This window comes from Camellia sinensis, unplaced genomic scaffold, assembly GCF_055761805.1.
Source record: "Camellia sinensis isolate YWXY unplaced genomic scaffold, ASM5576180v1 Unanchor4, whole genome shotgun sequence".
In the NCBI taxonomy this organism is placed as follows: Eukaryota; Viridiplantae; Streptophyta; class Magnoliopsida; order Ericales; family Theaceae; genus Camellia; species Camellia sinensis.
Genome location: NW_028129277.1, coordinates 612,947 through 636,851, shown reverse-complemented (window position 1 = coordinate 636,851; position 23,905 = coordinate 612,947).

Sequence of the window (23,905 nt, the reverse complement as noted above, 5' to 3'; positions counted from 1 at the left end):
ATGAGGTGCGCAAGATGGCGCGATAAAATGCATGCAAAATGCAAGTAGTGTGCACACAACTGCGCAATGAGGTGCGCAAGATAGCGCGATAAAATGCATGCAAAATGCAAGTAGTGTGCACAAAACTGCGCAATGAGGTGCGCAAGATGGCGCGATAACATGCATGCAAAATGTAAGTAGAGTGCACAAAACTGCGCAATGAGGTGCGCAAGATAGCGCGATAAAATGCATGCAAAATGCAAGTAGAGTGCACAAAACTGCGCAATGAGGTGCGCAAGATATCGCGATAAAATGCTTGCAAAATGCAAGTAGTGTGCACAAAACTGCGGAATGAGGTGCGCAACATAGCGCGATAAAATGCATGCAAAATGCAAGTAGTGTGCACAAAACTGCGCAATGAGGTGCGCAAGATAGCGCGATAAAATGCATGCAAAATGCAAGTAGTGTGCACAAAACTGCACAATGAGGTGCGCAAGATAGCGCGATAAAAACATGCAAAATGCAAGTAGTGTGCACAAAACTGCGCAATGAGGTGCGCAAGATAGCGCGATAAAATGCGTGGAAAATGCAAGTAGTTTGCACAAAACTGCGCAATAAGGTGCGCAAGATAGCGTGAGAAAATGCGTGCAAAATGCAAGTAGTGTGCACAAAACTTCGCAACGAGGTGCGCAAGATGGCGCGATAAAATGCATTCAAAATGGAAGTAGTGTGCACAAAACTGCGCAATGAGGTGCGCAAGATGGCGCGATAACATGCATGCAAAATGCAAGTAGAGTGCACAAAACTGCGCAATGAGGGGCGCAAGATCGCGCGATAAAATGCATGCAAAATGCAAGTAGTGTGCACAAAACTGCGCAATGAGGTACGAAAGATAGCGCGATAAAATGCATGCAAAATGCAAGTAGTGTGCACAAAACTGCGCAATGAGGTGCGCAAGAGAGCGCGATAAAATGCATGCAAAATGCAAGTAGTGTGCACAAAACTGCGCAATGAGGTGCGCAAGACAGCGCGATAAAATGAATGCAAAATGAAAGTAGAGTGCACAAAACTGCGCAATGAGATGCGCAAGACAGCGCGATAAAATGCATGCAAAATGCAAGTAGTGTGCACAAAACTACGCAATGAGGTGCGCAAGATGGCGCGATAAAATGCATGCAAAATGCAAGCAGTGTGCACAAAACTGCGCAATGAGGTGCGCAAGATAGCGCGATAAAATGCTTGCAAAATGCAAGTAGTGTGCACAAAACTGCGCAATGAGGTGCGCAAGATAGCGCGATAAAATGTATGCAAAATGCAAGTAGTGTGCACAAAACTGCGCACTGTGGTGCGCAATATGGCGCGATAAAATGCATGTAAAACCCAAGTAGAGCGCAGGAAACTGCGCAATGAGGTGCGCAAGATAGCGCGATAAAATGCATGCAAAATGCAAGTAGAGTGCACAAAACTGTACAGTGAGATGCGCAAGATGGCGGGATAAAACGCATGCAAAATGCAAGTAGAGTGCACAGAACTGCGCAATGAAGTGCGCAAGATGGCGCGATAAAATGCATGCAAAATGCAACTAGTGTGCACAGAACAGCGCAATGAGGTGCGCAAGATGGCGCGATAAAATGCATGCAAAATGCAAGTAGGGTGCACAAAACTGCGCAATCAGGTGCGCAAGATCGCGCGATAAAATGCACGCAAAATGAAATTAGCGTGCACAAAGCTGCGCAATGAGGTGCGCAAGATGGCGCGATAAAATGCATGCAAAATGCAAGTAGTGTGCACAAAACTGTACAGTGAGATGCGCAAGATGGCGCGATAAAATGCATGCAAAATGCAAGTAGTGTGCACAAAACTGCGCAACGAGGTGCGCAAGATAGCGCGATAAAATGCATGCAAAATGCAAGTAGTGTGCACATAACTGCGCAATGAGGGGCGCAAGATAGCGCGATAAAATGCGTGCAAAATGCAAGTAGTGTGCACAAAACTGCGCAATGAGGTGCGCAAGATAGCGCGATAAAATGCTTGCAAAATGCAAGTAGTGTGCACAAAATTGCGCGATGAGGTGCGCAAGATAGCGCGATAAAATGCGTGCGAAATGCAACAAGTGTGCACAGAACAGCGCAATGAGGTGCGCAAGATGGCGCGATAAAATGCATGCATAATGCAAGTAGTGTGCACAAAACTGCGCAATGAGGTGCGCAAGATGGCGCGATAACATGCATGCAAAATGCAAGTAGTGTGCACAAAATTGCGCAATGAGGTGCGCAAGATGGCGCGATAAAATGCATGCAAAATGCAAGTAGTGTGCACAAAACTGCGCAATGAGGTGCGCAAGATGGCGCGATAAAATGCATGCAAAATGCAAGTAGTGTGCACAAAACTGCGCAATGAGGTGCGCAAGATGGCGCGATAACATGCATGCAAAATGTAAGTAGAGTGCACAAAACTGCGCAATGAGGTGGGCAAGATAGCGCGATAAAATGCATGCAAAATGCAAGTAGTGTGCACAAAACTGCGCAATGAGGTGCGCATGATGGCGCGATAAAATGCATGCAAAATGCAACTAGAGTGCACAAAACTGCGAAATGAGGTGCGCAGGATTGCGCGATAAAATGCATGCAAAATGCAAGTAGTGTGCACAAAACTGCGCAATGAGGTGCGTAAGATGGCGCGATAAAATGCATGCAAAATGCAAGTAGTGTGCACAAAACTGCGCAACGAGGTGCGCAAGATAGCGCGATAAAATGCATGCAAAATGCAAGTAGTGTGCACATAACTGCGCAATGAGGGGCGCAAGATAGCGCGATAAAATGCGTGCAAAATGCAAGTAGTGTGCACAAAACTGCGCAATGAGGTGCGCAAGATAGCGCGATAAAATGCTTGCAAAATGCAAGTAGTGTGCACAAAATTGCGCGATGAGGTGCGCAAGATAGCGCGATAAAATGCGTGCGACATGCAACAAGTGTGCACAGAACAGCGCAATGAGGTGCGCAAGATGGCGCGATAAAATGCATGCATAATGCAAGTAGTGTGCACAAAACTGCGCAATGAGGTGCGCAAGATGGCGCGATAACATGCATGCAAAATGCAAGTTGTGTGCACAAAACTGCGCAATGAGGTGCGCAAGATGGCGCGATAAAATGCATGCAAAACCCAAGTAGAGTGCAGAAAACTGCGCAATGAGGTGCGCAAGATAGCGCGATAAAATGCATGCAAAATGCAAGTAGTGTGCACAAAACTGCGCAATGAGGTGCGTAAGATGGCTCGATAAAACGCATGCAAAATGCAAGTAGTGTGCACAAAACTGCGCAATGAGGCGCGCAAGATTGCGCGATAAAATGCGTGCAAAATGCAAGTAGTGTGCACAAAATTGCGCAATGAGGTGCGCAAGATAGCGTGATAAAATGCATGCAAAATGCAACTAGTGTGCACAGAACAGCGCAATGAGGTGCGCAAGATCGCGCGATAAAATGCATGCAAAATGCAAGTACAGTGCACAAAACAGCGCAATGAGGTGCGCAAGATAGCGCGATAAAATGCATGCAAAACGCAAGTAGTGTGCACAAAACTGCGCAATGAGGTGCGCAAGACAGCGCGATAAAATGCATGCAAAATGCAAGTAGAGTGCAGAAAACTGCGCAATGAGGTGCGCAAGATAGCGCGATAAAATGCATGCAAAATGCAAGTAGAGTGCACAAAACTGCGCAATGAGGTGCGCAAGATGGAGCGATAAAATGCATGCAAAATGCAAGTAGTGTGCACAAAACTACGCAATGAGGTGCGCAAGATGGCGCGATAAAATGCATGCAAAATGCAAGTAGAGTGCACACAACTGCGCAATGAGGTGCGTAAGATGGCGCGATAAAATGCATGCAAAATGCAAGTAGTGTGCACAAAACTGCGCAATGAGGTGCGCAAGATTGCACAATAAAATGCGTGCAAAATGCAAGTAGTGTGCACAAAACTGCGCAATGAGGAGCGCAAGATAGCGCGATAAAATGCATGCAAAATGCAACTAGTGTGCACAGAACAGCGCAATGAGGTGCGCAATATGGCGCGATAAACTGCATGCAAAATGCAAGTAGGGTGCACAAAACTGCGCAATCAGGTGCGCAAGATCGCGCGATAAAATGCACGCAAAATGAAATTAGCGTGCACAAAGCTGCGCCATGAGGTGCGCAAGATGGCGCGTTAAAATGCATGCAAAATGCAAGTAGTGTGCACAAAACTGTACAGTGAGATGCGCAAGATGGCGCGATAAAATGCATGCAAAATGCAAGTAGTGTGCACAAAACTGCGCAACGAGGTGCGCAAGATAGCGCGATAAAATGCATGCAAAATGCAAGTAGTGTGCACATAACTGCGCAATGAGGGGCGCAAGATAGCGCAATAAAATGCGTGCAAAATGCAAGTAGTGTGCACAAAACTGCGGAATGAGGTGCGCAAGATAGCGCGATAAAATGCTTGCAAAATGCAAGTAGTGTGCACAAAATTGCGCGATGAGGTGCGCAAGATAGCGCGATAAAATGCGTGCGAAATGCAACAAGTGTGCACAAAACTACGCAATGAGGTGCGCAAGATAGCGCGATAAAATGCCTGCAAAATGCAAGTAGTGTGCACAGAACTGCGCAATGAGGTGCGCAAGATAGCGCGATAAAATGCATGCAAAATGCAAGTAGAGTGCACAAAACTGCACAATGAGGTGCTCAAGATAGCGCGATAAAATGCATGCAAAATGCAAGTAGTGTGCACAAAACTGCGCGATGAGGTGCGCAAGATAGCGCGATAAAATGCGTGCAAAATGCAACAAGTGTGCACAGAACAGCGCAATGAGGTACGCAAGATGGCGCGATAAAATGCATGCAAAATGCAAGTTGTGTGCACAAAACTGCGCAATGAGGTGCGCAAGATGGCGCGATAACATGCATGCAAAATGCAAGTAGTGTGCACAAAACTGCGCAATGAGGTGCGCAAGATGGCGCGATAAAATGCATGCAAAACCCAAGTAGAGTGCAAAAAACTGCGCAATGAGGTGCGCAAGATAGCGCGATAAAATGCATGCAAAATGCAAGTAGTGTGCACAAAACTGCGCAATGAGGTGCGTAAGATGGCTCGATAAAACGCATGCAAAATGCAAGTAGTGTGCACAAAACTGCGCAATGAGGTGCGCAAGATTGCGCGATAAAATGCGTGCAAAATGCAAGTAGTGTGCACAAAAGTGCGCAATGAGGTGCGCAAGATAGCGCGATAAAATGCATGCAAAATGCAACTAGTGTGCACAGAACAGCGCAATGAGGTGCGCAAGATCGCGCGATAAAATGCATGCAAAATGCAAGTACAGTGCACAAAACAGCGCAATGAGGTCCGCAAGATAGCGCGATAAAATGCATGCAAAACGGAAGTAGTGTGCAAAAAACTGCGCAATGAGGTGCGCAAGACAGCGCGATAAAATGTATGCAAAATGCAAGTAAAGTGCACAAAACTGCGCAATGAGGTGCGCAAGATAGCGCGATAAAATGCATGCAAAATGCAAGTAGAGTGCACAAAACTGCACAATGAGGTGCTCAAGATAGCGCGATAAAATGCATGCAAAATGCAAGTAGTATGCACAAAACTGCGCGATGAGGTGCGCAAGATAGCGCGATAAAATGCGTGCAAAATGCAACAAGTGTGCACAGAACAGCGCAATGAGGTACGCAAGATGGCGCGATAAAATGCATGCAAAATGCAAGTAGTGTGCACAAAACTGCGCAATGAGGTGCGCAAGATGGCGCGATAACATGCATGCAAAATGCGAGTAGTGTGCACAAAACTGCGCAATGAGGTGCGCAAGATGGCGCGATAAAATGCATGCAAAACCCAAGTAGAGTGCAGAAAACTGCGCAATGAGGTGCGCAAGATAGCGCGATAAAATGCATGCAAAATGCAAGTAGTGTGCACAAAACTGCGCAATGAGGTGCGTAAGATGGCTCGATAAAACGCATGCAAAATGCAAGTAGTGTGCACAAAACTGCGCAATGAGGTGCGCAAGATTGCGCGATAAAATGCGTGCAAAATGCAAGTAGTGTGCACAAAAGTGCGCAATGAGGTGCGCAAGATAGCGCGATAAAATGCATGCAAAATGCAACTAGTGTGCACAGAACAGCGCAATGAGGTGCGCAAGATCGCGCGATAAAATGCATGCAAAATGCAAGTACAGTGCACAAAACAGCGCAATGAGGTCCGCAAGATAGCGCGATAAAATGCATGCAAAACGGAAGTAGTGTGCAAAAAACTGCGCAATGAGGTGCGCAAGACAGCGCGATAAAATGCATGCAAAATGCAAGTAGAGTGCACAAAACTGCGCAATGAGGTGCGCAAGATAGCGCGATAAAATGCATGCAAAATGCAAGTAGTGTGCAAAAAACTGCGCAATCAGGGGCGCAAGATAGCGCGATAAAATGCATGCAAAATGCAAGTATAGTGCACAAAACTGCGCAATCAGGTGCGCAAGATAGCGCGATAAAATGCATGCAAAATGCAACTAGTGTGCACAGAACTGCGCAATGAGGTGCGCATGATCGCGCGATAAAATGCATGCAAAATGCAAGTAGAGTGCACAAAACAGCGCAATGAGGTGCGCAAGATGGCGCGATAACATGCATGCAAAATGCAAGTAGAGTGCACAAAACTGCGCAATGAGGTGCGCAAGATGGCGCGATAAAATGCATGCAAAATGCAAGTAGTGTGCACAAAACTGTGCAATGAGGTGCGCATGATAGCGCGATATAATGCACGCAAAATGCAAGTAGTGAGCACAAAACTGCGCAATGAGGTGCGCAAGATAGCGCGATAAAATGCATGCAAAATTCAAGTAGTGTGCACAAAACTGCGCAATGAGGTCCGCAAGATAGCGCGATAAAATGAATGCAAAATGCAAGTAGAGTGCACAAAACGGCGCAATGAGGTCCGCAAGATAGCGCGATAAAATGAATGCAAAATGCAAGTAGAGTGCACAAAACTGCGCAATGAGGTGCGCAAGATACCGCGATAAAATGCATGCAAAATGCAAGTAGTGTGCACAAAACTGCGCAATGAGGTGCGCAAGATTGCACAATAAAATGCGTGCAAAATGCAAGTAGTGTGCACAAAACTGCGCAATGAGGAGCGCAAGATAGCGCGATAAAATGCATGCAAAATGCAACTAGTGTGCACAGAACAGCGCAATGAGGTGCGCAATATGGCGCGATAAACTGCATGCAAAATGCAAGTAGTGTGCACAAAACTGCGCAATCAGGTGCGCAAGATAGCGCGATAATATGCATGCAAAATGCAAGTAGAGTGAAAAAAACTGCGCAATCAGGTGCGCAAGATAGCGCGATAAAATGCATGCAAAATGCAAGTAGAGTGCACAAAACTGCGCAATGAGGTGCGCAAGATTGCGCGATAAAATGCGTGCAAAATGCAAGTAGTGTGCACAAAACTGCGAAATGAGGAGCGCAAGATAGCGCGATAAAATGCATGCAAAATGCAACAAGTGTGCACAGAACAGCGCAATGAGGTGCGCAAGACGGCGCGATAAAATGCATGCAAAATGCAAGTAGTGTGCACACAACCGCGCAATGAGGTGCGCAAGATAGCGCGATAAAATGCATGCAAAATGCAAGTAGAGTGCACAAAACTGCGCAATGAGGTGCGCAAGATGGAGCGATAAAATGCATGCAAAATGCAAGTAGTGTGCACAAAACTACGCAATGAGGTGCGCAAGATAGGGCGATAAAATGCCTGCAAAATGCAAGTAGTGTGCACAGAACTGCGCAATGAGGTGCGCAAGATAGCGCGATAAAATGCATGCAAAATGCAAGTAGAGTGCACAAAACTGCACAATGAGGTGCTCAAGATAGCGCGATAAAATGCATGCAAAATGCAAGTAGTGTGCACAAAACTGCGCGATGAGGTGCGCAAGATAGCGCGATAAAATGCGTGCAAAATGCAACAAGTGTGCACAGAACAGCGCAATGAGGTACGCAAGATGGCGCGATAAAATGCATGCAAAATGCAAGTAGTGTGCACAAAACTGCGCAATGAGGTGCGCAAGATGGCGCGATAACATGCATGCAAAATGCAAGTAGTGTGCACAAAACTGCGCAATGAGGTGCGCAAGATGGCGCGATAAAATGCATGCAAAACCCAAGTATAGTGCAGAAAACTGCGCAATGAGGTGCGCAAGATAGCGCGATAAAATGCATGCAAAATGCAAGTAGTGTGCACAAAACTGCGCAATGAGGTGCGTAAGATGGCTCGATAAAACGCATGCAAAATGCAAGTAGTGTGCACAAAACTGCGCAATGAGGTGCGCAAGATTGCGCGATAAAATGCGTGCAAAATGCAAGTAGTGTGCACAAAAGTGCGCAATGAGGTGCGCAAGATAGCGCGATAAAATGCATGCAAAATGCAACTAGTGTTCACAGAACAGCGCAATGAGGTGCGCAAGATCGCGCGATAAAATGCATGCAAAATGCAAGTACAGTGCACAAAACAGCGCAATGAGGTCCGCAAGATAGCGCGATAAAATGCATGCAAAACGCAAGTAGTGTGCAAAAAACTGCGCAATGAGGTGCGCAAGACAGCGCGATAAAATGCATGCAAAATGCAAGTAGAGTGCACAAAACTGCGCAATGAGGTGCGCAAGATAGCGCGATAAAATGCATGCAAAATGCAAGGAGTGTGCACAAAACTGCGCAATCAGGGGCGCAAGATAGCGCGATAAAATGCATGCAAAATGCAAGTATAGTGCACAAAACTGCGCAATCAGGTGCGCATGATAGCGCGATAAAATGCATGCAAAATGCAACTAGTGTGCACAGAACAGCGCAATGAGGTGCGCATGATCGCGCGATAAAATGCATGCAAAATGCAAGTAGAGTGCACAAAACAGCGCAATGAGGTGCGCAAGATGGCGCGATAACATGCATGCAAAATGCAAGTAGAGTGCACAAAACTGCGCAATGAGGTGCGCAAGATGGCGCGATAAAATGCATGCAAAATGCAAGTAGTGTGCACAAAACTGTGCAATGAGGTGCGCATGATAGCGCGATATAATGCACGCAAAATGCAAGTAGTGAGCACAAAACTGCGCAATGAGGTGCGCAAGATAGCGCGATCAAATGCATGCAAAATTCAAGTAGTGTGCACAAAACTGCGCAATGAGGTCCGCAAGATACCGCGATAAAATGAATGCAACATGCAAGTAGAGTGCACAAAACGGCGCAATGAGGTCCGCAAGATAGCGCGATAAAATGAATGCAAAATGCAAGTAGAGTGCACAAAACTGCGCAATGAGGTGCGCAAGATGGCGCGATAAAATGCATGCAAAATGCAAGTAGAGTGCACAAAACTGCGCAATGAGGTGCGCAAGATCGCGCGATAAAATGTTTGCAAAATGCAAGTAGTGTGCACAAAACTGCGCAATGAGGTGCGCAAGATAGTGCGATAAATTGCATGCAAAATGCAAGTAGTGTGCACAAAACTGCGCAATGAGGTGCGCAAGATGGCGCGGTAACATGCATGCAAAATGCAAGTAGTGTGCACAAAACTGCGCAATGAGGTGCGCAAGATGGCGCGATAAAATGCATGCAAAACCCAATTAGAGGGCAGAAAACTGCGCAATGAGGTGCGCAAGATAGCGCGAAAAAATGCATGCAAAATGCAAGTAGTGTGCACAAAACTGCGCAATGAGGTGCGTAAGATGGCTCGATAAAATGCATGCAAAATGCAAATAGTGTGCAAAAACTGCGCAATGAGGTGCGCAAGATTGCGCGATAAAATGCGTGCAAGATGCAAGTAGTGTGCACAAAATTGCGCAATGATGTGCGCAAGATAGCGCGATAAAATGCATGCAAAATGCAACTAGTGTGCACAGAACAGCGCAATGAGGTGCGCAAGATCGCGCGATAAAATGCATGCAAAATGCAAGTACAGTGCACAAAACAGCGCAATGAGGTGCGCAAGATAGCGCGATAAAATGCATGCAAAACGCAAGTAGTGTGCACAAAACTGCGCAATGAGGTGCGCAAGATAGCGCGATAAAATGCATGCAAAATGCAAGTAGAGTGCACAAAACTGCGCAATGAGGTGCGCAAGATAGCGCGATAAAATGCATGCAAAATGCAAGTAGTGTGCACAAAACTGCGCAATCAGGGGCGCAAGATAGCGCGATAAAATGCATGCAAAATGCAAGTATAGTGCACAAAACTGCGCAATGAGGTGCGCAAGATAGCGCGATAAAATGCATGCAAAATGCAAGTAGAGTGCACAAAACTGCGCAATGAAATGCGCAAGATGGCGCGATAAAATGCATACAAAATGCAAGTAGTGTGCATAAAACTGCGCAATGAGGTGCGCAAGATGGCGCGATAAAATGCATGAAAAATGCAAGTAGTGTGCACAAAATTGCGCAATGAGGTGCGCAAGATAGCGCGATAAAATGCATGCAAAATGCAAGTAGTGTGCACAAAACTGCGCAATGAGGTGCGCAAGATAGCGCGATAAAATGCATGCAAAATGCAAGTAGAGTACACAAAACTGCGCAATGAGGTGCGCAAGATAGCGCGATAAAATGCATGCAAAATGCAAGTAGTGTGCACAAAACTGCACAATGAGGTGCGCTAGATAGCGCGATAAAATGCATGCAAAATGCAAGTAGGGTGCTCAAAACTGCGCAATGAGGTGCGCAAGATAGCGCGATAAAATGCATGCAAAATGCAAGTAGTGTGCACAGAACTGCGCAATGAGGTGCGCAAGATAGCGCGGTAAAATGCATGCAAAATGCAAGTAGTGTGCACAAAACTGCACAATGAGGTGCGCAAGATAGCGCGATAAAATGCATGCAAGAGGCAAGTAGTGTGCACAAAACTGCGCAATGAGGTGCGCAAGATGGCGCGATAAAATGCATGCAAAATTCAAGTAGAGTGCACAAAACTGCGCAATGAGGTGCGCAAGATCGCGCGATAAAATGCATGCAAAATGCAAGTGGAGTGCACAAAACTGCGCAATGAGGTGCGCAAGATCGCGCGATAAATGCATGCAAAATGCAAGTCGTGTGCACAAAACTGCGCAATGAGGTGCGCAAGATAGCGCGATAAAATGAGTGCAAAATGCAAGTAGTTTGCACAAAACTGCACAATCAGGTGTGCAAGATAGCGCGATAAAATGCGTGCAAAATGCAAGTAGTGTGCAGAAAATTTCGCAATGAGGTGTGCAAGATGGAGCGATAAAATGCTTGCAAAATGCAAGTAGTGTGTACAAAACTGCGCAATGAGGTGCGCAAGATGGCAGGATAACATGCATGCAAAATGCAAGTAGAGTGCACAAAACTACGCAATGAGGTGCGCAAGATCGCGCGATAAAATGCATGCAAAATGCAAGTAGTGTGCACAAAACTACGCAATGAGGTGCGCAAGATAGCGCGATAAAATGCATGCAAAATGCAAGTAGTGTGCACAAAACTACGCAATGAGTTGCGCAAGAAAGCGCGATAAAATGCATGCAAAATGCAAGTAGTGTGCACAAAACTGCGCAATGAGGTGCGCAAGACAGCGCGATAAAATGAATGCAAAATGCAAGTAGAGTGCACAAAACTGCGCAATGAGGTGCGCAAGACAACGCGATAAAATGCATGCAAAAGGCAAGTAGTGTGCACAAAACTGCGCAATGAGGTGCGCAAGATAGCCCGATAAAATGCATGCAAAATGCAAGTAGTGTGCACAAAACTGCGCAATGAGGTGCGCAAGATGGCGCGATAAAATGCATGCAAAACGCAAGTAGTGTGCACAAAACTGCGCGATGAGGTGCGCAAGATGGCGCGACAAAATGCTTGCAAAATGCAAGTAGTGTGCACCAAACTGCACAATGAGGTGCGCAAGATAGCGCGATAAAATGCCTGCAAAATGCAAGTAATGTGCGCAAAACTGCGCAATGAGGTGCGCAAGATTGCGCGATAAAATGCGTGCAAAATGGAAGTAGTGTGCACAAAACTGCGCAATGAGGTGCGCAAGATAGCGCGATAAAATGCCTGGAAAGTGCAAGTAGTGTGTGCAAAACTGCGCAATGAGGTGCGCAAGATAGCGCGATAAAATGTTTGGATAATGCAAGTAGTGTGCACAAAACTGCGAAATTAGGTGCGCAAGATGGCGCGATAAAATGCATGCAAAATGCAAGTAGAGTGCACAAAACTACGCATTGAGCTGCGCAAGATAGCGCGATAAAATTCATGCAAAATTCAAGTAGTGTGCACAAAACTGCGCAATGAGGTGCGCAAGATGGCGCGATAACATGCATGCAAAATGCAAGTAGAGTGCACAAAACTTCGCAATGAGGTGCGAAAGATAGCGCGATAAAATGCATGCAAAATGCAAGTAGAGTGCACAAAACTGCGCAATGGCGTGCGCAAGATGGCGCGATAAAATGCATGAAAAATGCAAGTAGTGTGCACAAAATTGCGCAATGAGGTGCGCAAGATAGCGCGATAAAATGCATGCAAAATGCAAGTAGAGTGCACAAAACTGCGCAATGAGGTGCGCAAGATAGCGCGATAAAATGCATGCAAAATGCAAGTAGTGTGCAAAAAACTGCGCAATGAGGTGCGCAAGATAGCGCGATAAAATGCATGCAAAATGCAAGTAGAGTGCACAAAACTGCGCAATGAGGTGCGCAAGATCGCGCGATAAAATGCATGCCAAATGCAAGTAGTCTGCACAAAACTGCGCAATGAGGTGCGCAAGATGGCGCGATAAAATGCGTGCAAAATGCAAGTAGTTTACACAAAACTGCGCAATGAGGTGCGCAAGATAGCGTGATAAAATGCGTGCAAAATGCAAGTAGTGTGCACAAAACTTCGCAACGAGGTGCGCAAGATGGCGCGATAAAATGCCTGCAAAATGCAACTAGTGTGCACAAAACTGCGCAATGAGGTGCGCAAGATGGCGCGATAACATGCATGCAAAATGCAAGTAGAGTGCACAAAACTGCGCAATGAGGTGCGCAAGATCGCGCGATAAAATGCATGCAAAATGCAAGTAGTGTGCACAAAACTACGCAATGAGGTGCGAAAGATGGCGCGATAAAATGCATGCAAAATGCAAGTAGTGTGCGCAAAACTGCGCAATGAGGTGCGCAAGATGGCGCGATAACATGCCTGCAAAATGCAAGTAGAGTGCACAAAACTGCGCAATGAGGTGCGCAAGATCGCGCGATAAAATGCATGCAAAATGCAAGTAGTGTGCACAAAACTGCGCAATGAGGTGCGAAAGATAGCGCGATAAAATGCATGCAAAATGCAAGTAGTGTGCACAAAACTGCGCAATGAGGTGCGCAAGATAGCCCGATAAAATGCATGCAAAATGCAAGTAGTGTGCACAAAACTGCGCAATGAGGTGCGCAAGATAGCGCGATAAAATGCGTGCAAAATGCAAGTAGTGTGCACAAAACTGCGCGATGAGTTGCGCAAGATGGCGCGATAAAATGTTTGCAAAATGCAAGTAGAGTGCACAAAACTGCGCAATGAGGTGCGCAAGATAGCGCGATAAAATGCATGCAAAATGCAAGTAGTGTGCACAAACCTGCGCAATGAGGTGCGCAAATGGCACGATAACATGCATGCAAAATGCAAGTAGAGTGCACAAAACTGCGCAATGAGGTGCGCAAGATAGCGCGATAAAATGCATGCAAAATGCAAGTAGTGTGCACAAAACTGCGCAATGAAATGCGCAAGATGGCGCGATAAAATGCATACAAAATGCAAGTAGTGTGCATAAAACTGCGCAATGAGGTGCGCAAGATGGCGCGATAAAATGCATGAAAAATGCAAGTAGTGTGCACAAAATTGCGCAATGAGGTGCGCAAGATAGCGCGATAAAATGCATGCAAAATGCAAGTAGAGTGCACAAAACTGCGCAATGAGGTGCGCAAGATAGCGCGATAAAATGCATGCAAAATGCAAGTAGTGTGCAAAAAACTGCGCAATGAGGTGCGCAAGATAGCGCGATAAAATGCATGCAAAATGCAAGTAGAGTGCACAAAACTGCGCAATGAGGTGCGCAAGATCGCGCGATAAAATGCATGCCAAATGCAAGTAGTCTGCACAAAACTGCGCAATGAGGTGCGCAAGATGGCACGATAAAATGCAGGCAAAATGCAAGTAGAGTGCACAAAACTGCGCAATGAGGTGCGCAAGATCGCGCGATAAAATGCATGCAAAATGCAAGTAGAGTGCACAAAACTGCGCAATGAGGTGCGCAAGATAGCGCGATAAAATGCATGCAAAATGCAAGTAGTGTGCACAAAACTGCGCAATGAGGTGCGCAAGATGGCCCGATAAAATGCATGCAAAATGCAAGTAGAGTGCACAAAACTGCGCAATGAGGTGCGCAAGATGGCGCTATAAAATGCATGCAAAATGCAAGTAGTGTGCACAAAACTGCGCAATGAGGTGCGGAAGACGGCGCGATAAAATGCATGCAAAATGCAAGTAGTGTGCACAAAACTGCGCAATGAGGTGCGCAAGATGGCACGACAAAATGCTTGCAAAATGCAAGTAGTGTGCACAAAACTGCGCAATGAGGTGCGCAAGATAGCGCGACAAAATGGATGTAAAATGCAAGTAGAGTGCAGAAAACTGCGCAATGAGGTGCGCAAGATAGTGCGATAAAATGAATGACAAATGCAAGTAGTGCGCACAAAACTGCGCAATGAGGTGCGCAAGATAACGCGATAAAATGCATGAAAAATGCAAGTAGAGTGCACAAAACTGCGCAATGAGGTGCGCAAGATAGCGCGATAAAATGCATGCAAAATGCAAGTAGAGTTCACAAAACTGCGCAATGAGGTGCGCAAGATAGCGCGATAAAATGCATGCAAAATGCAAGTAGTGTGCACAAAACTGCGCAATGAGGTGCGCAAGATCGCGCGATAAAATGCATGCAAAATGGAAGTAGAGTGCACAAAACTGCGCAATGAGGTGCGCAAGGTAGCGCGATAAAATGCATGCAAAATGCAAGTAGTGTGCACAAAACTGCGCAATGAGGTGCGCAATATAGCGCAAGAAAATGCATGCAAAATGCAAGTAGAGTGCACAAAACTGCGCAATGAGGTGCCCAAGATAGCGCGATATAATGCATGCAAAATGCAAGTAGTGTGCACAAAACTGCGCAATGAGGTGCGCAAGATAGCACGATAAAATGCATTCAAAATGCATGTAGTGTGCACAAAACTGCGCAATGAGGTGCGCAAGATGGCGCGATAAAATGCGTGCAAAATGCAACTAGTGTGCACAAAACTGCGCAATGAGGTGCGAAAGATAGCGCGATAAAATGCATGCAAAATGCAAGTAGTGTGCACAAAACTGCGCAATGAGGTGCGCAAGATAGCCCGATAAAATGCATGCAAAATGCAAGTAGTGTGCACAAAACTGCGCAATGAGGTGCGCAAGATAGCGCGATAAAATGCGTGCAAAATGCAAGTAGTGTGCACAAAACTGCGCGATGAGTTGCGCAAGATGGCGCGATAAAATGTTTGCAAAATGCAAGTAGAGTGCACAAAACTGCGCAATGAGGTGCGCAAGATAGCGCGATAAAATGCATGCAAAATGCAAGTAGTGTGCACAAACCTGCGCAATGAGGTGCGCAAATGGCACGATAACATGCATGCAAAATGCAAGTAGAGTGCACAAAACTGCGCAATGAGGTGCGCAAGATAGCGCGATAAAATGCATGCAAAATGCAAGTAGTGTGCACAAAACTGCGCAATGAAATGCGCAAGATGGCGCGATAAAATGCATACAAAATGCAAGTAGTGTGCATAAAACTGCGCAATGAGGTGCGCAAGATGGCGCGATAAAATGCATGAAAAATGCAAGTAGTGTGCACAAAATTGCGCAATGAGGTGCGCAAGATAGCGCGATAAAATGCATGCAAAATGCAAGTAGAGTGCACAAAACTGCGCAATGAGGTGCGCAAGATAGCGCGATAAAATGCATGCAAAATGCAAGTAGTGTGCAAAAAACTGCGCAATGAGGTGCGCAAGATAGCGCGATAAAATGCATGCAAAATGCAAGTAGAGTGCACAAAACTGCGCAATGAGGTGCGCAAGATCGCGCGATAAAATGCATGCCAAATGCAAGTAGTCTGCACAAAACTGCGCAATGAGGTGCGCAAGATGGCGCGATAAAATGCGTGCAAAATGCAAGTAGTTACACAAAACTGCGCAATGAGGTGCGCAAGATAGCGTGATAAAATGCGTGCAAAATGCAAGTAGTGTGCACAAAACTTCGCAACGAGGTGCGCAAGATGGCGCGATAAAATGCCTGCAAAATGCAACTAGTGTGCACAAAACTGCGCAATGAGGTGCGCAAGATGGCGCGATAACATGCATGCAAAATGCAAGTAGAGTGCACAAAACTGCGCAATGAGGTGCGCAAGATCGCGCGATAAAATGCATGCAAAATGCAAGTAGTGTGCACAAAACTGCGCAATGAGGTGCGAAAGATGGCGCGATAAAATGCATGCAAAATGCAAGTAGTGTGCGCAAAACTGCGCAATGAGGTGCGCAAGATGGCGCGATAACATGCCTGCAAAATGCAAGTAGAGTGCACAAAACTGCGCAATGAGGTGCGCAAGATCGCGCGATAAAATGCATGCAAAATGCAAGTAGTGTGCACAAAACTGCGCAATGAGGTGCGAAAGATAGCGCGATAAAATGCATGCAAAATGCAAGTAGTGTGCACAAAACTGCGCAATGAGGTGCGCAAGATAGCCCGATAAAATGCATGCAAAATGCAAGTAGTGTGCACAAAACTGCGCAATGAGGTGCGCAAGATAGCGCGATAAAATGCGTGCAAAATGCAAGTAGTGTGCACAAAACTGCGCGATGAGTTGCGCAAGATGGCGCGATAAAATGTTTGCAAAATGCAAGTAGAGTGCACAAAACTGCGCAATGAGGTGCGCAAGATAGCGCGATAAAATGCATGCAAAATGCAAGTAGTGTGCACAAACCTGCGCAATGAGGTGCGCAAATGGCACGATAACATGCATGCAAAATGCAAGTAGAGTGCACAAAACTGCGCAATGAGGTGCGCAAGATAGCGCGATAAAATGCATGCAAAATGCAAGTAGTGTGCACAAAACTGCGCAATGAAATGCGCAAGATGGCGCGATAAAATGCATACAAAATGCAAGTAGTGTGCATAAAAACTGCGCAATGAGGTGCGCAAGATGGCGCGATAAAATGCATGAAAAATGCAAGTAGTGTGCACAAAATTGCGCAATGAGGTGCGCAAGATAGCGCGATAAAATGCATGCAAAATGCAAGTAGAGTGCACAAAACTGCGCAATGAGGTGCGCAAGATAGCGCGATAAAATGCATGCAAAATGCAAGTAGTGTGCAAAAAACTGCGCAATGAGGTGCGCAAGATAGCGCGATAAAATGCATGCAAAATGCAAGTAGAGTGCACAAAACTGCGCAATGAGGTGCGCAAGATCGCGCGATAAAATGCATGCCAAATGCAAGTAGTCTGCACAAAACTGCGCAATGAGGTGCGCAAGATGGCACGATAAAATGCATGCAAAATGCAAGTAGAGTGCACAAAACTGCGCAATGAGGTGCGCAAGATCGCGCGATAAAATGCATGCAAAATGCAAGTAGAGTGCACAAAACTGCGCAATGAGGTGCGCAAGATAGCGCGATAAAATGCATGCAAAATGCAAGTAGTGTGCACAAAACTGCGCAATGAGGTGCGCAAGATGGCCCGATAAAATGCATGCAAAATGCAAGTAGAGTGCACAAAACTGCGCAATGAGGTGCGCAAGATGGCGCGATAAAATGCATGCAAAATGCAAGTAGTGTGCACAAAACTGCGCAATGAGGTGCGGAAGACGGCGCGATAAAATGCATGCAAAATGCAAGTAGTGTGCACAAAACTGCGCAATGAGGTGCGCAAGATGGCACGACAAAATGCTTGCAAAATGCAAGTAGTGTGCACAAAACTGCGCAATGAGGTGCGCAAGATAGCGCGACAAAATGGATGTAAAATGCAAGTAGAGTGCAGAAAACTGCGCAATGAGGTGCGAAAGATGGCGCGATAAAATGCATGCAAAATGCAAGTAGTGTGCGCAAAACTGCGCAATGAGGTGCGCAAGATGGCGCGATAACATGCCTGCAAAATGCAAGTAGAGTGCACAAAACTGCGCAATGAGGTGCGCAAGATCGCGCGATAAAATGCATGCAAAATGCAAGTAGTGTGCACAAAACTGCGCAATGAGGTGCGAAAGATAGCGCGATAAAATGCATGCAAAATGCAAGTAGTGTGCACAAAACTGCGCAATGAGGTGCGCAAGATAGCCCGATAAAATGCATGCAAAATGCAAGTAGTGTGCACAAAACTGCGCAATGAGGTGCGCAAGATAGCGCGATAAAATGCGTGCAAAATGCAAGTAGTGTGCACAAAACTGCGCGATGAGTTGCGCAAGATGGCGCGATAAAATGTTTGCAAAATGCAAGTAGAGTGCACAAAACTGCGCAATGAGGTGCGCAAGATAGCGCGATAAAATGCATGCAAAATGCAAGTAGTGTGCACAAACCTGCGCAATGAGGTGCGCAAATGGCACGATAACATGCATGCAAAATGCAAGTAGAGTGCACAAAACTGCGCAATGAGGTGCGCAAGATAGCGCGATAAAATGCATGCAAAATGCAAGTAGTGTGCACAAAACTGCGCAATGAAATGCGCAAGATGGCGCGATAAAATGCATACAAAATGCAAGTAGTGTGCATAAAACTGCGCAATGAGGTGCGCAAGATGGCGCGATAAAATGCATGAAAAATGCAAGTAGTGTGCACAAAATTGCGCAATGAGGTGCGCAAGATAGCGCGATAAAATGCATGCAAAATGCAAGTAGAGTGCACAAAACTGCGCAATGAGGTGCGCAAGATAGCGCGATAAAATGCATGCAAAATGCAAGTAGTGTGCAAAAAACTGCGCAATGAGGTGCGCAAGATAGCGCGATAAAATGCATGCAAAATGCAAGTAGAGTGCACAAAACTGCGCAATGAGGTGCGCAAGATCGCGCGATAAAATGCATGCCAAATGCAAGTAGTCTGCACAAAACTGCGCAATGAGGTGCGCAAGATGGCACGATAAAATGCATGCAAAATGCAAGTAGAGTGCACAAAACTGCGCAATGAGGTGCGCAAGATCGCGCGATAAAATGCATGCAAAATGCAAGTAGAGTGCACAAAACTGCGCAATGAGGTGCGCAAGATAGCGCGATAAAATGCATGCAAAATGCAAGTAGTGTGCACAAAACTGCGCAATGAGGTGCGCAAGATGGCCCGATAAAATGCATGCAAAATGCAAGTAGAGTGCACAAAACTGCGCAATGAGGTGCGCAAGATGGCGCGATAAAATGCATGCAAAATGCAAGTAGTGTGCACAAAACTGCGCAATGAGGTGCGGAAGACGGCGCGATAAAATGCATGCAAAATGCAAGTAGTGTGCACAAAACTGCGCAATGAGGTGCGCAAGATGGCACGACAAAATGCTTGCAAAATGCAAGTAGTGTGCACAAAACTGCGCAATGAGGTGCGCAAGATAGCGCGACAAAATGGATGTAAAATGCAAGTAGAGTGCAGAAAACTGCGCAATGAGGTGCGCAAGATAGTGCGATAAAATGAATGACAAATGCAAGTAGTGCGCACAAAACTGCGCAATGAGGTGCGCAAGATAACGCGATAAAATGCATGAAAAATGCAAGTAGAGTGCACAAAACTGCGCAATGAGGTGCGCAAGATAGCGCGATAAAATGCATGCAAAATGCAAGTAGAGTTCACAAAACTGCGCAATGAGGTGCGCAAGATAGCGCGATAAAATGCATGCAAAATGCAAGTAGTGTGCACAAAACTGCGCAATGAGGTGCGCAAGATCGCGCGATAAAATGCATGCAAAATGGAAGTAGAGTGCACAAAACTGCGCAATGAGGTGCGCAAGGTAGCGCGATAAAATGCATGCAAAATGCAAGTAGTGTGCACAAAACTGCGCAATGAGGTGCGCAATATAGCGCAAGAAAATGCATGCAAAATGCAAGTAGAGTGCACAAAACTGCGCAATGAGGTGCCCAAGATAGCGCGATATAATGCATGCAAAATGCAAGTAGTGTGCACAAAACTGCGCAATGAGGTGCGCAAGATAGCACGATAAAATGCATTCAAAATGCATGTAGTGTGCACAAAACTGCGCAATGAGGTGCGCAAGATGGCGCGATAAAATGCGTGCAAAATGCAACTAGTGTGCACAAAACTGCGCAATGAGGTGCGAAAGATAGCGCGATAAAATGCATGCAAAATGCAAGTAGTGTGCACAAAACTGCGCAATGAGGTGCGCAAGATAGCCCGATAAAATGCATGCAAAATGCAAGTAGTGTGCACAAAACTGCGCAATGAGGTGCGCAAGATAGCGCGATAAAATGCGTGCAAAATGCAAGTAGTGTGCACAAAACTGCGCGATGAGTTGCGCAAGATGGCGCGATAAAATGTTTGCAAAATGCAAGTAGAGTGCACAAAACTGCGCAATGAGGTGCGCAAGATAGCGCGATAAAATGCATGCAAAATGCAAGTAGTGTGCACAAACCTGCGCAATGAGGTGCGCAAATGGCACGATAACATGCATGCAAAATGCAAGTAGAGTGCACAAAACTGCGCAATGAGGTGCGCAAGATAGCGCGATAAAATGCATGCAAAATGCAAGTAGTGTGCACAAAACTGCGCAATGAAATGCGCAAGATGGCGCGATAAAATGCATACAAAATGCAAGTAGTGTGCATAAAACTGCGCAATGAGGTGCGCAAGATGGCGCGATAAAATGCATGAAAAATGCAAGTAGTGTGCACAAAATTGCGCAATGAGGTGCGCAAGATAGCGCGATAAAATGCATGCAAAATGCAAGTAGAGTGCACAAAACTGCGCAATGAGGTGCGCAAGATAGCGCGATAAAATGCATGCAAAATGCAAGTAGTGTGCAAAAAACTGCGCAATGAGGTGCGCAAGATAGCGCGATAAAATGCATGCAAAATGCAAGTAGAGTGCACAAAACTGCGCAATGAGGTGCGCAAGATCGCGCGATAAAATGCATGCCAAATGCAAGTAGTCTGCACAAAACTGCGCAATGAGGTGCGCAAGATGGCACGATAAAATGCAGGCAAAATGGAAGTAGAGTGCACAAAACTGCGCAATGAGGTGCGCAAGATCGCGCGATAAAATGCATGCAAAATGCAAGTAGAGTGCACAAAACTGCGCAATGAGGTGCGCAAGATAGTGCGATAAAATGAATGACAAATGCAAGTAGTGCGCACAAAACTGCGCAATGAGGTGCGCAAGATAACGCGATAAAATGCATGAAAAATGCAAGTAGAGTGCACAAAACTGCGCAATGAGGTGCGCAAGATAGCGCGATAAAATGCATGCAAAATGCAAGTAGAGTTCACAAAACTGCGCAATGAGGTGCGCAAGATAGCGCGATAAAATGCATGCAAAATGCAAGTAGTGTGCACAAAACTGCGCAATGAGGTGCGCAAGATCGCGCGATAAAATGCATGCAAAATGGAAGTAGAGTGCACAAAACTGCGCAATGAGGTGCGCAAGGTAGCGCGATAAAATGCATGCAAAATGCAAGTAGTGTGCACAAAACTGCGCAATGAGGTGCGCAATATAGCGCAAGAAAATGCATGCAAAATGCAAGTAGAGTGCACAAAACTGCGCAATGAGGTGCCCAAGATAGCGCGATATAATGCATGCAAAATGCAAGTAGTGTGCACAAAACTGCGCAATGAGGTGCGCAAGATAGCACGATAAAATGCATTCAAAATGCATGTAGTGTGCACAAAACTGCGCAATGAGGTGCGCAAGATGGCGCGATAAAATGCGTGCAAAATGCAACTAGTGTGCACAAAACTGCGCAATGAGGTGCGAAAGATAGCGCGATAAAATGCATGCAAAATGCAAGTAGTGTGCACAAAACTGCGCAATGAGGTGCGCAAGATAGCCCGATAAAATGCATACAAAATGCAAGTAGTGTGCACAAAACTGCGCAATGAGGTGCGCAAGATAGCGCGATAAAATGCGTGCAAAATGCAAGTAGTGTGCACAAAACTGCGCGATGAGTTGCGCAAGATGGCGCGATAAAATGTTTGCAAAATGCAAGTAGAGTGCACAAAACTGCGCAATGAGGTGCGCAAGATAGCGCGATAAAATGCATGCAAAATGCAAGTAGTGTGCACAAACCTGCGCAATGAGGTGCGCAAATGGCACGATAACATGCATGCAAAATGCAAGTAGAGTGCACAAAACTGCGCAATGAGGTGCGCAAGATAGCGCGATAAAATGCATGCAAAATGCAAGTAGTGTGCACAAAACTGCGCAATGAAATGCGCAAGATGGCGCGATAAAATGCATACAAAATGCAAGTAGTGTGCATAAAACTGCGCAATGAGGTGCGCAAGATGGCGCGATAAAATGCATGAAAAATGCAAGTAGTGTGCACAAAATTGCGCAATGAGGTGCGCAAGATAGCGCGATAAAATGCATGCAAAATGCAAGTAGAGTGCACAAAACTGCGCAATGAGGTGCGCAAGATAGCGCGATAAAATGCATGCAAAATGCAAGTAGTGTGCAAAAAACTGCGCAATGAGGTGCGCAAGATAGCGCGATAAAATGCATGCAAAATGCAAGTAGAGTGCACAAAACTGCGCAATGAGGTGCGCAAGATCGCGCGATAAAATGCATGCCAAATGCAAGTAGTCTGCACAAAACTGCGCAATGAGGTGCGCAAGATGGCACGATAAAATGCAGGCAAAATGCAAGTAGAGTGCACAAAACTGCGCAATGAGGTGCGCAAGATCGCGCGATAAAATGCATGCAAAATGCAAGTAGAGTGCACAAAACTGCGCAATGAGGTGCGCAAGATAGCGCGATAAAATGCATGCAAAATGCAAGTAGTGTGCACAAAACTGCGCAATGAGGTGCGCAAGATGGCCCGATAAAATGCATGCAAAATGCAAGTAGAGTGCACAAAACTGCGCAATGAGGTGCGCAAGATGGCGCGATAAAATGCATGCAAAATGCAAGTAGTGTGCACAAAACTGCGCAATGAGGTGCGGAAGACGGCGCGATAAAATGCATGCAAAATGCAAGTAGTCTGCACAAAACTGCGCAATGAGGTGCGCAAGATGGCACGACAAAATGCTTGCAAAATGCAAGTAGTGTGCACAAAACTGCGCAATGAGGTGCGCAAGATAGCGCGACAAAATGGATGTAAAATGCAAGTACAGTGCAGAAAACTGCGCAATGAGGTGCGCAAGATAGTGCGATAAAATGAATGACAAATGCAAGTAGTGCGCACAAAACTGCGCAATGAGGTGCGCAAGATAACGCGATAAAATGCATGAAAAATGCAAGTAGAGTGCACAAAACTGCGCAATGAGGTGCGCAAGATAGCGCGATAAAATGCATGCAAAATGCAAGTAGAGTTCACAAAACTGCGCAATGAGGTGCGCAAGATAGCGCGATAAAATGCATGCAAAATGCAAGTAGTGTGCACAAAACTGCGCAATGAGGTGCGCAAGATCGCGCGATAAAATGCATGCAAAATGGAAGTAGAGTGCACAAAACTGCGCAATGAGGTGCGCAAGGTAGCGCGATAAAATGCATGCAAAATGCAAGTAGTGTGCACAAAACTGCGCAATGAGGTGCGCAATATAGCGCAAGAAAATGCATGCAAAATGCAAGTAGAGTGCACAAAACTGCGCAATGAGGTGCCCAAGATAGCGCGATATAATGCATGCAAAATGCAAGTAGTGTGCACAAAACTGCGCAATGAGGTGCGCAAGATAGCACG